Source organism: Canis lupus, chromosome 9, assembly GCF_048164855.1.
Source record: "Canis lupus baileyi chromosome 9, mCanLup2.hap1, whole genome shotgun sequence".
In the NCBI taxonomy this organism is placed as follows: domain Eukaryota; kingdom Metazoa; phylum Chordata; class Mammalia; order Carnivora; family Canidae; genus Canis; species Canis lupus.
This window is the reverse complement of record NC_132846.1, coordinates 31,537,456-31,553,668: the sequence shown is the minus strand read 5'-3', so window position 1 is coordinate 31,553,668 and position 16,213 is coordinate 31,537,456. Positions and strand designations below refer to the sequence as shown.

The 16,213-nt window shown below is 38.2% G+C and overlaps 1 protein-coding gene across 31 annotated transcripts in view; it reads left to right on the top strand.

Annotated features, from left to right (window-relative positions):
* The window catches only part of BMP4 (bone morphogenetic protein 4), a 348,582-nt gene that overhangs the window by 301,238 nt on the left and 31,131 nt on the right, over window positions 1-16,213 (top strand). For 23 of the 31 annotated variants that reach the window (XR_012036635.1, XR_012036636.1, XR_012036643.1 and 20 more), the window contains one exon: window positions 2,312-2,348. The exons of 3 other annotated variants lie outside the window; for them this stretch is intronic. The gene's annotated coding sequence lies outside the window, so the exon portion shown is untranslated. Of the gene's footprint in view, window positions 1-2,311; window positions 2,349-7,994; window positions 8,602-11,915; window positions 16,124-16,213 lie in introns of those variants that run through there. 5 more of the 31 variants (XR_012036630.1, XR_012036642.1, XR_012036641.1 and 2 more) reach the window with 5 other exon arrangements.

The following is a 16,213-nucleotide window of genomic DNA, read 5'->3' as shown; positions in this document are numbered from 1 at the left end:
TCGAGTCCCACATCGGGCTTCCTGCATGGAGCCTGCTTCACCCTCTGCCTGTGTCTCAACCTCTCTCTGTGTGTCTCTCATGAATAAATACATAAAATCTCTAAAAAAAAAAAAACCCCAAAACAGTTATCTGTGCAGAGCAGACTAAATTCATCCTCTGCTCTGTTCTTCCCACTCCCCCAGCTTATATGCAGTGACCACATTCTATTGAGCTTGGTTGAAATGACTACAACAAGGGGCACCTGTGTGGCCCAGTCAGTTGGGCAACTGACTTCATCTCAGGTCATCATCTCAGGGTCCTGGGATTGATCCCTGTATCAGGCTGCCCACACAGTGAGGAATCTGCTTCTCCCTCTGCATCTCTCCCCTGTTCGTGCTCACTTTCTCTCTCTCAAGTAAATAAAATCTTAAAAAGAGAAATGATTACAGCAATAGTAGGAAGAGAAGGAAATAGGAAGTAATGACCATAGGGACAATCAGGTTCAATTCTCTGGATTATGAAGATATAGCCTACTGTCATCTTGTCAGCACCTGAGACTTTAATCCCTGACTCCCACTCTGAGGCCACTTATAAGCCATTAGCTAAGCCATTTGATCTGGACCTCTTTGTCTATGGGGAAAAATTCAGGCTGCCTTATGGTATGAGATAGCTTTTGTTTGACTCTTTGTGCATGTATTTGTCAGTCTTATTCCCCAAGTTCTTTATAGTGGTTTATAAAATAAATAAAATAATAAAGAAATCAGGACAAAGGAGAAAAGAGGTAGGACAAGCAAGACAATTCAAGTAATGAGTGTTCATGAAAGATATTAGTCAAATGTACAGTAAAGTACAATTATCCATCACCACCACTACTGTAACCAATAGTTACTATAAAAATGAAATATTTAAGGATACAAGTGCTAAATGACATTACTGTCAGAAACCACCAAGAATGGCCAAATGTGTCTTGTGTCTCCTTAAAAGTGATGCATATTTTCTAGTTACTGAGTCCTGTCCAGATGGGCCTTCTCTCCAAAAAATGATTAAAGAAAAAACCTGAAGTTCATATTCCATTCTGAAATATATCTCTCCGATAGACAGCCTTCTTTTTTTAAAAAAGGGATTTTTATTTATTTATTTGAGAGAGAGTGAGAGAGAGAGCACAAAAGTGAGGGGAGGGGCAAAGGGAGAGGGAGAAGCTCTTTGCTGAGCAGGGAGCCTGATGCAGAACTCAATCCCAGGACCCTGAGATCATGACCTGAGCTGAAGACAGATGCTTTACTGACTGAGCCACCCAGGTGCCCCTAAATACTATCTTTCTATCTGTGTTAGAAGTGTTTGTACTTTTTTGGAGAAGCCTTTGTACCTTATTTAATGATTTATTTCATGATATTGTAGGGCTACTAATCAATGCCAGTGTTTCAGTCTCTCCAACCTCTGGCCCTGAGAATTTGAGGCAGAAATAAAAGCACATATTAAGTACCTGGGAAAGTTTGATATTTACAGTACCTACTCCTTTGTAAGGTGGCCACTCATTCATTTCCATTCTGAAATTCCAGGTTATAGGATTTTTTAGAGTGGTTTTCATAGGGCCAGGTTAACAGTTTGCAAAACTGATAAAAGAGATATTTTTATCTTTATCTGTAATAATTTGCATTTCTCGTCACTGGTGTAGTTGAGCATCACTTGATGTGTTTATTCGGGAAGAAAAGCTCCTCTTCCATGAATAATCTGTTTCCATCCTTTGCCCACTCATTCATTGGATAGTTTGTCCTTTTCATTATTATTATCATTGTTTGCAAAGATTCTTTATTTTTATTGTCTGCTAGAATTCTTTATTTTTATTGTTTGCAAGAATTTTCATTATGTTTATACTAATCCTTATTATATAATCATGTACATTAAATATTTTATATAAGGGTATATCTTATAAAAGTAATTACACTAATTGCAGAAAATGCAGATAGATGAAATAATATTTTTTTGCACAACTCCACATCAAGAAAGATCTTGATGACTATCCTTTTTAGTCCATTGTGCAAATACACATATGTGCATGTGTGTATATATATTTTTTATTGCTTTTTATTGTATATTACACATGTTGTTTTATAATCTGACTTTCCCCTTATCTCTGCATCTTGCACATGTTTTTATGTCATTACTTCCCAACAATATAATTTTAGTTTCTAGATAGAATTCTATTCTATGTCTATATCATAATCTATTTAATCTCCTATTGTCAGACAACTTTTTGCAATTATTTTAAAAAACTTAACAACACAGTATAATTACTTATCTGATTTTTTTAATGTTTTTCTTTACTACTAGATTGCTGACTTTTAAACCTTTCTGATAATAACTTACGGTAAGTACACAGCATTCTGATTCAGTACTCCCCTGTGCATATATGCTTGTGTTCACACATATAAGTGAAAAAAAAGGTCATGAAACAAAACTCACTTTCTGTTAATTTCTATTCTAATTCTTTTCTGTATTTTTTGAAGAAATTCTTGTTATAATCCACTAAATTTTTTTATGACTCACAATGAGTTTTTACCCTCCATTTGAAAAGGAAAGAGGGGCTGCACTTAGCACACAGTAGGCATTAATGTGTTTGTGTTGAATGAACAGCCTCATAGCTAAATCTTTGTGTACATTCATGCTGACTACTTAGGCAGTATAGTAGGGTTTTCCAGAGAAACAGAACCAATAGGAGGTAATATATATGATTGACACTTGAACAACATGGGGTTTAGGAGCACTGACCCTTATAGTCAAAAATCTGTATATAACTTTTAAGTCCCCCAGAATTTAACTACTAATAGCCTAATGTTGACCCAAAGCCTATCAGTAACATAGCAGTCAATAATATACATTTTTATGCTTTATGTATTATATACTATAATCTTACAATGAAGTAAGCTAGAGAAAATATTAGGAAACTCATAAAGGAGAGAAGATATGTTTACAGTACTGCATTGTGTTTATAGAAAAAAATTCATGTATAAATGGAGCTGTGCAGCTCAAACGCATGTTGTTCAAGGGTCGACTGTATATCTTCTATTGGCTATATAAATATCTCTTACTGGTTTTATATATATAATTTATCCAAAGAGATTTATTATGAGGAAGTAGCTCACTCAATATTGGGGCTGAGAAATCCCACAATCTACCATCTGCACACTAGACGCCCAGGAATGCCGGTGGTGTGAATTCAGTCAGACTCTGAATGCCTGAGAACCAGGGGAGTCAGGGGTAGAAGCCTCAGTCCAAAGTTAGGAAAAGATGGGATGTTCCAGCTTGATCAGAGAAACAGGAAAAAAAGGAGGAGAGGGGGAGAATTCCTCCTTCTTATGCCTTTTGCTCTCTTCAGGCCCTCAGCAAATTGTACATGCCCACCTACTTGCCCACATTGGGAAAAGCAATGTAGTTTTCTGTATCTACCAATTCAAATGCTAATCTTACCCTGGAGCATTCTCATGGTCACACTCAGAAATGATGTTTTAATATGGGCACCCTGTGGTCAGTCACATTGACACATGAAATTAACCATCACAGGTAGTATAGTATATAGTTAATTCCAGGGACTCTAGTTAGACAGCATAAGTTTAAATGCTGACTCTGCCACATACTAGCTGGTGGCTATGGACAAGTTATGTAACCTCTCTGTGTTTCATTTTCCTCACCTGTAAAATAATAGTGCCTATCTCAAAAAATTGTTCTGAAAATTAAATGAGTTAATTTCTTAAGCACTTAAAACTACCTGACATACCATAAGTAATATGTTTTTATTAAATAAATAAATGGGAAATTCCTGGAAGCTACATGATTGGATCAAAGGGTATATAAAAACATAAGACTTTTTTTAGATTTATTTATTTATTTGAGAGAAAGAGCACACATGGGAGCAGGGGAAGGGGCAGAAGGAGAAGGAGAGAATCTCAAGCAGACTCCCTGCGGCATGTGGAGCCCTACATGAGGCTCAGTCTCATGACTCTGAGATCATGTCCTAGCTGAAACCAAGAGTCAGATGCTCAACTGACTGAGCCACCCAGGTACCCCAAAACATAAAACTTTTAAAATATTGGCATACCTATTGGTATAAATATATTGATATATCTATCCTTGTCTATTCCACCCTTTTCAAAACCTGAACCAACTTTTTTCCCGGCAGCCATAACAGACTTGTAGCAGTAGTGTACTAAGGTACTGCTTTTCACTTACCTGAGGTTGTGGATGAAAATTCTTCCACCCAACCCCCAAACTGTAAGAGAAAATGGGCAAATTTTCCCCTTCTGACCTTTGTTCTTCACTCATTTACAAAAGATTATTTCACCTCAGCTAAGTTCTTGACCTTGCTCCCTCTTTGAATTCTGTCCTCATGGGTGTAACTTCCTCCCTTCTTTCCCTCTCTCTATTGTCCTTTATACTCTGATTCTTGAAAATCAAGAAGTGAGCAGCTTTGTCATGGTGCTATAGGAAAAGAATAGCTTTCTTTGAACTTGCAGCAGTTGGCCGAATTATTAAGCAGGTGACCCTCAATCGGCACACCAGGAACTTAGGATGTGTCAGAGTAGCAAACACTGCATGGCTGTCAGAGGCTAATGCTGGTGGAAACCAGGGTGGCTGACTTTTCCCAAGTGGCATGCTCCACCCTAAATTCAGCGTATTTGATGATCCATTGAGATTTTTACTATAATCTTGGAAAACTTGGAACATCAGGAATTTCGTGCAACACCTCATTTTAGGGTGAAGAACTGAAGGAGAAAATCATGCATCAATTTTCAGTTGTGTGCTGGCTTTCTAGTTCTGATTTTATTTGGAACAACAGAATCAAACCAGCAATGTATTTTTTTCTTAGTGCCAAGTGAAAATGAGTCTTACTGATATTGCCAAGCAATTGAAAAAGGGCTTCTGTTTAGAGAGGATGCTTAAGACAGAGGAGAAAGCAGAGTGGAATAGATGAGCTGTGTTGGATGGTAGTTTTGAGGATATCATTAATGAGTATGACATGTAAACAAGGAAGTCACTGAAATTGATCTAAGTTCATTTAACCTTCTTTGGGAACACATTAAACAAGTATCATTGTTTATCAAGCGGAAAAGAAAAGTCGATAGTGAAAGGGAAGCTTATCTTTTGTAGAGTATAAACTATTACAAAGAATAAAGAGGAATTAAAACTATCTGGTTAGAGTACCTTTAGAAATGCCAAAGTCCTGACATTCTGATCATTTCAAAGAGCACTGAAAAGACAAACATGCAAAAAGAGATGCCTTTCTTTCCTTTAGGGTTCCTTTAACATATTCTGAAAATGAAGTTTTCTCAAACATTTTTATTTAAGAAATTTGAAAAAGAGGGTTTTTTTTTCATTATAAACATCGCTTGTTTTGTTTCCATTCACCCTTATGCAAGATGAAAGCAATATGTATATATAACATTTTGTCCAAGGATATGGAAGATTTAAAAATAATAGGATTCCAGTTTGCTGAAGTAACAGATACAAGCATGACAAATCATATGATGAGTCTCAGGTAGAGTGCAGGAATAACTCTACTAAATCCAAGGCAGTTTCTTCACTGGCAGAGTAAGCTTCCCAGTCACAGGTCAACCAGCTCCTTAATGGCTGTTTCCAAAGGGTTCCATTCAATCTGGTTCATGTAAATATTCCATTATTTTTACCATTTGGAAAGTAAGGCATATTAATATTGAAAAATATGTTCCATCATCTCTATTCGATAATATTAAAAATACTTCTATATGGCATTATGTCAGTTGGGAGACAAGTGGGATTCATTTGCAGATGAGATAAATATTTTGAAGATACAGCTTTTACTAAATCATTAAAAGAGACAAATACATGAAAGGAAAAAATGAAATACAAGCCAATGGGAAGTGCATCTTTGGAGGAATGGATAAAGTTAATGGTGTTATTTGCTTTAAAAATTTTACTGAAAGAAGTCAAATAACTCTGTTTTGATTGACTCGGGAGGGTATTATAGTTTGAGAGAGATTTCAGAACCTGGCAGAAGAATAAGGGAGGAGTAATTGGTGGATTCTTTGGGACTCATAGCCATAATGCTTTGTGACTGAATTTTTAAGTATAAATGGGAGACCATTCTTTTAAAAATACAAGCAAATGATGCTTGAAACATCTTTCTCTTCTCCTGAAGATAGTTTTTATATTAGTGTGAAAATTTGCTCATGGACAAATTTGTCTTAGTGTTTATAGCCACAATTTAAGCTATCGTTGCACTCGGGAGAATTCTACCTTATAGCATAGAAGGGATAAACACATTTTAGGTTTGCTGGGAATTTAAACTAGCCAGCTGGCTCTCACTATCTAAACTTCCTTTGCCATTGTAGAGGCTGCAGTACTGTCATATTAAAGTATAGGACTGGGCAGGTGACAAATTTAAGAGCCAGAGCTGGGTATGACCTGGACCTGGGGCTGCTTAAACAAAAGTTTAAGAGGACAAGAGTTTCTGTTGCCCTGTCCAAGAAGCTCAAGTCAAACCTGATATTTTGCTGTTTGGCCTACATACCAAGATATATGGTTACATCAAAATACTTGTTGACAACGTTCACTACTTACTCTAGGGCAGGTGTTCCTCACCAGGGATCTAGAGATTCTTTAAGGGATTCAATGAATTCCCTGAGATTGTATGCAAAATTTGATGTGTATGAGTATATGTGCTTTTCTAGGGTATTGTTCATCAAGTTCTCAAAGAGGTTGTGGTCCCAAAACAAAAAATAAGAACTGCTTCTTTAGAAGGGAAAATTTCTTCAGGATTTTTCCCAATGAGCAAAATTCAATGATTTCTGGCTATGTTTTTTCAGCAGAATTAAGTTGAACAAGTTAAAATTACTGTATTTTCCTTTTTGTAAAAAACAGTATTTTTGTTTATCCAGATTTAATCTTCCTACATTAAAAAGAAAGTATGTGTTAGTTCATTGGTTACAAATGAAATATGTATTTAAACATTCTATTCAAATGAAATTATATTCCATACTACAATATGCTATTTAAATTCTAGCTATTTTAACCAAAATACTTCAAAGACCATCTCAGCAAGAAACAAAACTATAGCTTTCTCCCAACCCATTCTTAAGAAATACAAAAAGATCAAACTTTTTATCACTGAAAATAATTAGAACTCTAGTCAGTCACTTAAACAGTTTAAAAAAGAGGTATAAATAATAAGTCAATATAAGAGATAAAATGGAGTAATAAAAATGTTCAAATAAACCCAGAGAGGGCAGAAAAAGAGGACATAGAAACTAAGAACTAGTACCCTAAAGAGGAAACAGCTAGCAAGATGGTAGAATTCAATATGATGATACTACATCACTTTGAATGTGAATGATCTAAACACACCAGTTAAAAGGCAGAGATTTAGATTGGGTAAAGTAGCAAGACCCAATTACATGCCATCTATAAGAAACCCACTTTCAAAATGTATAGATTAAGATTAAAAGTAAAAAAAAAAATGGGGCAGCCCTGGTGGCGCAGTGGTTTAGCGCTGCCTGCAGCCCAGGGCGTGATCCTGGAGACCCTGGATCGAGTCCCATGTCAGGCTCCCTGCGTGGAGCCTGCTTCTGCTTCTCCCTCTGCCTGTGTCTCTGCCCCTCTCTCACCGTGTGTCTCTACGAATAAGTAAATAAAATCTTTAAAAAAAAAAAGTAAAAAAATGGAGAAAGATATAACATGACAATGCTAACTAAAGGAAGGCTGGAGTAACTATACTAATTTCAGACAAAGGAGACTGTGGAATCACAAAGATTATCAGGGATAAAGAGGGACATTTCATAATAATAAAGTCAGTTTTCCAAGAAGTCATAATCCTAAATATGTATGCATCTAATAGTAAAGCTTCAAAATACGTGAGGAAAAACTGATAGAAGTAAATAAACAGAAAAATATGCAGTAATAACTGCAGACTTAACACCCTTCTTTAGATAATTGTTATAACAGGAAATGAATGAGGATTTAAAGATTTATTTATTTATTTTAGAGAGAGAGAGCGAGCAGTGGGAGGAGCAGAGGGAGAGAAAACAGAGAATCTCAAACAAATTTCTGATGTGGTGCTTGATCTCATGACCCTGAGATCATGACCTGAGCTGCAATCAAGAGATGGATGCTTTACTGACTGAGCCATCCAGGTGCCCCCAAATGAATAAGAATTTAGATGACCTGACCAGGACTAGCCAGAAACTGGACCTCATTGACTTTTATAGACCTCTGTGTTGAACAACAGTGGAATATGTATTCTCTAGTGCACAGGGAACATGCACCAACATCATACACCATACCCTGAGCCATAAAGCAAATGTTAATAAAGTTGAAAGAATAGAAATCACACAGAATATGTTCTCACACCACAGTGGAATTCAACTAGAAATCTACAATAGAAAGATGTTTGGAAATTAAACAACACATTTCTAAGTAAGCTATGGGTCAGGGCAGAAGCCTCAAGGGAATTGAAAGCACAACTGTCTGAAGCTGGGCCAGGGTGTGGTGTTAAGGGAAGTTGGCATGGCTGGCCAGTGAGATGGAAGCAGGGGCCAAACCCTCAAACCCCTCAGAGAAGGAACACCATGAGATGTAGGAACGAATTTCAAGCAAGGGTGGTAGTATGAGTGTGGATTGGGCACTGTGGGTGGGGGCAGTGTATGGAGAACATTTGGGGGCCCTGTGGTATTGTTCCTAACACTACTGCCCAGCTTTTCTTCATCTAACTGTTCAGCTTTAATAAATGCAATGATTTCCTGGGGCCAAATGCAAACACAAAGTCAAAGGACATAGCACAGTTGCAGTAGAGCACTCAATTCTGAGCTCTTTGCTTTTGATCTCTTTTCTTCAACCCTCAAAGTACCTCATACTCTGCTTTCCCCATTATAATCAAATCATAAAAAAGTATGGTTTCCTGACTACATGGCAGGCAGTGTACTAAGCATCTTATATACATTATTTTATTCAGTCCTCACTAAAAATCTTGTCAGGGAGATATTCTCCACTCTGTTTCACAGAGATGTCAACTGAGGTGCAGAGAGATTAAACAGGCACACAGCCAGCAAATGGCAAAGCCAGGATTTGGCTCCTATTTTGTCTGATCCCTGAGACTCTCGGTGCCTGTGATGTACTACTTCCCACTGTGGGTGCTCACTTCCTGGCTGTTAACTTTGCACTTCTGAGTGTCTGAGAATATAACGATCTGAGGGGATCTGAATGAGAAGCTTTCACCTTCCTTGGGCAGAAATTTAGAGCATTCAGAATGCCCACGGAAGGTTTAGCAGGAGTTGGGACAGCAGTCAAATTTAGGCAGAATCATTTGCACACATATCTATAGTATCTTCACTAATGTGGGTCTACGTTTAAAAATTCATAGCCTTGAGGTATCTGGGTGGCTCAGTCAGATAAGCATCTGCCTTCAGCTCAGGTCATGATCCCAGGATCCTGGGATTGAGCACCATGTTGGGCTCCCTGCTCAGCAGAGGCCTCTTCTACCTCTCCCACTTTCCCTTGCTTGTGCTCTCTCAATCTCTCTCTCAAATAAATAAAATCTTTAAAAAAATGAAAATAAAAAATTCATAGCCAGACCCTCTTCAGTGGGCCTTCTTATCTGACTCTAACTTGTTGGGCCCTTGGGACAGTACACCAACAGCATGGGGGAGAAACTCCCTTTAGATATGCATTCTTCCAGTTGGGACTTCTGTGACTACTCATAAAATATTGGGATAAAGGCAAAAATGAATTATTTAAAAATATGTAGTCATTCTCCTCACCAAACAATTGAACTATTGAAGGAAAATAAGAAGGATACTAAACTGGGTAGATAAATATTTATGTAGGCAGAAAAAGTAAAGGGTAGGTTGTTGGTGCCATAAAATATAAACGTGTATACATTTCAGCATGGTGTTTAAGCTTTCTATCTCTAGAGTTGGTATGGGATCAAAATCTGCTTCTGCTGCCTACTGGTTGTGTGGCCTTGGGGTTCTGTCACTTTATCTTCTTTGTCTTAATTTCCTCACCTCAGAAATGAGGATAATATCAGTGTTTATTATTACACAGGGCTATTGTGAGGATTAAATCAGTACATAAATACTTATAGGTATGTGTGTGTGTGTATATATATGTAGTAATCAGTGTTCAATGCATTTCTAGTTGTGGTTCTATGTCCAGCAGTATCACAGAATTAAAAACATTTATGGGATAGTTCAAGACCCAAACAAATGAGGCTCAAAACACTTAGCTTCCTTCCAGACACTGATCAGTTGCACTTTCATGAACTTCCTAAGACAATACCTTTTCCCTCTTTCCAAGCTTTGGGTAAACTACTAGGTTAGCACTCATTATATTTGAGTGGTGGATATTTCCTTGCATAGCTATCTTCATGGGCTGTCCCATGAGGTTGGGACTCTGCAGGCAGGAATTGGGTCTTGCTCATCTGTCACCCAGACCCTACCCACCCTAGCTGCAAACACCAATAGCACCCAGGACAGTGCCTGGGACTTAGCTGCTCCTCAATAAATGTTCATTTAATTTATTTAACTGAACTGAAATGCAAAGACCAGCTCACTCAGGAAAAGAGAGACAGCTGGAAGAAAAGTGGGGGTTTGCTTCCATTGGTCACACAGAAGTAGGACTGTCGTTCTGCTCCTATGTATCTGAATGAAAGGAGTTTGACACTGCAAGCATATTTGAGGACCAGTGAACCTCTGGAGGCCAGATGGGGACAAATAATCCTTTACAAATATGGACTGGGAAGCCTGCTAACTTTAAGAATTTTCACCACCCCTCTCCAAATTTTAATCTGTACGAGGCTCAGAGATCCCTGAGAAGCTTTTTATAAAACTGCAGCTAGTGCAACTTTACTTGTGCAAATCAGTGTGGGTTAAAGGAAACTTCAACAGTCTCAATTGATGCCTTAGTCAGAAGTTCATTAAATTCATAGGGGTCAAATCTGACAAGAATGTGTCTAGCTTTGTCACAGAAACCTGAGCAAAGTCACAGAAACCAGATGGAATTAGTGATATTGCCACAAATCCAGAGGGACTGGATTAAGAATATTATTTGTTCTGTGCCATAAGCATACACGGTTTATACACACGCTCACTCAAACACACACTCAGTCTCTCTCAATCACATGTGCTCTTAAGCACTCAGACACACATGCAGGCGCACACACACCCTTTTCTAGTAATCATTTCAGAAACTGCATTCATAGAGCAGTTGAGCAGCTCTATGAATGCAGAGCAGCATTAGTGTGGGTATTCAGAAACTGTCTTCTTTTTTGTAAATGTCACCAGGGCTGAGTGGTTTTCAGTGTTTGGCACCTTTGCATTCATGTCAAAATCTCTTGTGGGATGTTTAAAAACAAAATTCCAGGGCCCTGTGCCTCAATAAGAGGCCACCCAAAATGAATCACACTTTTAGTAATGATTTTCTGAAGACTTGTGGATACTTTTTTTTAGATTTATTTATTTATTTATTTATTTATTTATTTATTTATTTATTAGAGAGAGAAAGAGAACAGGAGTGGAGAGGGGCAGCAAGAGAGGGAGAGAGAGCCTCAAGTAGACTCCTTACTGAGTTTAGCACCAATGGGGCTGGATCTCATGACCTTCATATCACTACCTGAGCCAAAACCAAGGATCAGGTGCTTAACTAACTGTGCTACCCAGGCTTCCCTTGGAGATACTTTTTAAGGCCTGATAAGTCTACCCTACATCCTAGCATTGAGTCAAAGAGACCAATGAGACCTTAGTGGTAGCCTGGTTGACCTTATCTGGGATGTTCCAGTGTGCTTCCCTTCCATGTTAATGTCATAAGAAAGGCCGTACTTAAGAGTGGGTCATCATACACAGTTATACTGAAATGAGCCCACTCTCTTATTCTAGGCATTCATACCTAATGTCTCATTTTCTTTTGGCAGAGATGGCACTGGAATCCAAATCTTTTGATGATGTCAAACGCAGTGTGTTTCACTGAACCACAGCTCTCTTCACCGGGTGATCAGGAATCTCAAAATGAAGTTTTTGTATCAGGAAATGTTAAAAATATTTAGCAACCAGTAAAACAGGTGCAGGCCCCCTCAGGACCCATGTAGAAGAGTGCTCTGCACCCCACTCTGTGGCCCCACCCGCTGATAATGGTAAAGTACCCTTTGAGATATTATCACTTGGGACTCAGGCCCCTAATTAGGCATGGAAGAGACAAGCAAGAAATTACCTGCTTTCACCCAATATCCAGGACAAATGACAGTAAATAGAAAATTATGACTAAAAAAAAAAAGCAAGTTCACTCTTTTCTTGAAATAGAGTAGAAAGACTGAATTATCCAGTTAGTTTCCATAGGAGTGGTGACAAATGTTTTTCCCTCCAAACTACAGCTCAGACTCTATGTTCCTGTATTTATGAAGGTAAAGGGTCACAATACTGAAAATCATGACTATCCTACAAATTTGTGGGAAATGCTGGCCAAATCTCAGGCATCACCTGATGGTCACTACTATGCTTTATTATTCCATGGGGTAGCTAAAAATTCACTGGGAAAAGCTTATTTCCTTACTATAAAGAATCACTCCCTCTTCTGTGCTCAGCTACAAACACCTGGGATGATGAGATTGCATGGAGGTGTAACAAGGTGACTTGTTAAGTCCCAACTAACCCCATAGCCTGGCCTGGATCCAGTGAAGGTCAACTCTCCTTTGACCCTCTGTCAGGGCCTTTATGAAGCCCCACGTGGGGGAAGGTTGATTTTCTCGGTAGATCTCAGTTTAGAAAAAGCTCTGGTCAGCTATAGGCTTCCTTCCTTCTTTTTCTTCTCTCATCTTCACATTCCCATCTGGTGGGCATCTTGGGTATTCTGTCCTGAGTTTTCATACTTAATATTTAACCCTTTTAAATTTCACAGCTCATGATGAACTTTCACTTTTGATAGAAGTTTCTAGCCTTCCTCTTATTTTTTTATTTTTCTTTTTTTGATACAGCCACTTAAGTGTGGAGCATTATTGTCCTAAGTGCTCCATTTCTGACTTGAAATGATTTCTGATTTTAAATCATAACATTCTGATTTAAAATCCCACACTTAATACAGCAATGCCTAATAACCGGGCCCACAAGGTATTTAATGTAATTGGAAAATATCTTATTCTGGCTTTACTTCCCTTAAAGCATTCCAATCTCACTCATTCAAGGAGCTAAAATAGAAGCTTGATCTCAGAATTAATTGGAGATTAACACGGAATCTTAATTTTAAATGTATCAAAGGAAAGAAAACAATTTAGACCCCAGTGTACATCAAAGGATAATTCTATCTGGCACCGTACAACGGCTTTGCAGCAGCCTAATCTCTCACCACACCCTCATGCTTCCATAGCTACCGCAGCACAGGAGCCACAACAACATCTTTAGTGCCGTTCCCTCACGCAAGGAGCTCTCCCAGTGCACTGTGGCTGGGATTTAATTAATTACAGCTATTTACAATCTCTCAGGAGCTCATTACACACCAACAGAAAATCTCCAGCAAATCAGGGAGTGGCCTCTTCGGAGGTCATTGATATACTGCCTTCTGATCACTTCTCATCGAACACTGATGGAACCTGGGCAAGGATGCCAACCCAGCCTCTGCCCTGCTTGCAACCTCTGTGGTGGGAGAGCCCCTAAAGGCCCTGGGGCGCTAGGCCATGGGAATGAGTGAGAGGCCAAGAACAAGGTGGGAGAGAATTCAGAGTCTGACACCAGCTGCAGGCCGGGTTCAAAGTGGTGTCAAATGTCAGTGCTTTGCAGTGAGGAGATCCCTCTGCACACACCTTCTTCTCCTAGGCGAAGTCTCATGTGCATTTTTCTTTTTTTCATTTATTTGAAAACCGTGCACTGCCGAGGCAGGGATTATGTGCTGGGAGTGTTTCATTTTCAGATGTTTTTGCACATAGCTTTTTGCCTCCCACCAATGTTTCAATCACCCATAGTGAGTTTCACTAGCAAAAAGTTTTTCATTTAAAATTTGAGTAAACACAATACAATCAAAAAGGATTCAGCATGCCTAATTCTGAAAGAGAGAATTCTGGATAAAGTAACCACCTTTTGGTTGAACCAGATGAACTGGAACTTCATCATCCAAACCTCGAGTTGACCTGCATATAATTTGAGACTTTGGTAGGATAGTGAAATGTAGGCCTTGAAGAGCTCAATTTTTATTTCTTTAGGGGGAAAATATTTTAAGTATATCTTACTTTCTAACCACATATATTAAAAAGGGTATTCCTTCTGCTACTCTTCCCTGTCTCCTCCTCTTTTTCTTCTTCTCCTGAGAAGTGTAACTAAAAATTTTTAAATGATCCTCAGCAAAACCCTTGAATCACCTTTTCTCCAGTGCTCTCTGCCCTGAGTTTCTAAATACTAAGCCTCCAGTGGCTTCCACTCAAGTATAGACTGGGGCTCCTCCTAGCAGCAGAGTGCCTATTGTGGGGATCCTTTTTACTTTTATTTTAAAACCCCTCTCAGGGGCAACCTCCCCCTTGCAAGGGCTAAAGTGATTACTGGGCATGCAAAGGGGGCTAAGTCCTCCACTCTGGGGACAGCCAGTTCCAATGGGACACCCCTCCTTCCCAGTGCTGGAAATGTGTGTGTGTGTGTGTGTGTGTGTGTGTGTGTGTGTGTGTGTGTGTGTTTTAAAACTCTAAGAGGAGTTTGAACTGAAAAACAAGAATACGTTGTGAGTGAGTGTTTTCCTGGGTATAGTGTATCCATCAAAGCATTTTTCTGAAGAGGGAAATGGTAAGCTCTTGATAAATGAAAAATAAACTCTTGTTCTCCAAGATAAATTATTACAACAAGAACTTTCTCCAACCTAAAACTCTAATAGTAATCTTTGGCTTTGCACGGTAGAGTTTCCCTAAACCGTTGAATGCAGTCGTCCTTTCTCAGACCTTGTTTTGGTAAATGACAAAGAGAGCATCTCCAAAGGTTGAGTGATTACCTTATCCTTTTGCTGCAGCCCTGGAGATCTTTACCTCTTTAAGCAGTGGTATGTAAGTCTTGAGGACACCCAGAAGCTTGCCCCAGGCTTTAGACATTCTCAGAAAGGAAGAAAGTAAAAGAAAGGCTGGCTATGGTATCAACAAGGCAGAAACAGAATAAGCCAGGTAGTCCCATTCTGATAAGGTTGGAGATCTTCTGCAAATCAGGTAAACTGACCTGCAAATAAGTGTGCTTGCTTGGGCAAAGGCAGCCTCTCCTGTCCTAGGCTTTGTATCTGGGGCATTCATTCTTTGAGCACACTTAATGGCCAGCAGAGTTAGAGATAGGCTCTTTCCCAGCTTCTCTGAGCAATGAAGTTATTCTTTCACTTCTAGAAACATTTTTAATCACATCTTCTTACCTTTCCTTTGTGCATCCAAAAGAGGTTATCTAAAACTGAATTATAACCATATCTAGGCTATGTCATAAAAACTGAAATCATCAATTTTAAAAGGATTTTATCACCAGCACTTTATAGCGCTTGATTGAAGTGAAATAATAGACATAAGGAATGTTTGACCTCTGAAATGACACCCCAACCCCTGCGAAAGGAAAGCCTACTTAAAAAAAGAAAAGAAAGATAAAAGATCATAGGAAAATGCTCTTCAGACCTAAAAGTCAGAATGCAGAAAGTTATTCCTTTATTAAGACTTTGCAAATTGGTTTTATTTTAAACCCTTTTATAATAAAGCCCATATGTCAGAGTAATGATGTCAAAACCTTTAAAACTACACTGGTAAATTGAAAAGGTAATGGAAAATGAAAGATTTTATTCAAGTTTTTTTTTTCATTTTGCTGGAAGTACTGCCTATTTAAAAAACATAAATGAGACCAAAGTATAATGGTATATCTAGTTTTAACTTTAGTGAGACAGTTCTATTATACTTTATGATTTTTGTTGTTTTCAAATTAAGTGAAGTTTTCATATAATAACAGCTATAAAAAGAATGCAAAAACCAAAGTTAGGAAGAGCATATACCTAGAGTTAAGGAGTCCTTGACCATAAGTGGTATGATTATAGTTCATTTTTTTTTCTTATGTTTTTTAGTTTTCAGAATTTTCCAATTTTCTTATAGTTAACATTTATGGCTTTTAAAATTTAGTGTAATTTTGTTTAAAATATAAAAAGATTTTGATCATGTTATTTCATTCTTGAGTGTGTGTGTGTGTGCTTTTTAAAAAATATTTCATTTATTTATTTATTAGAGAG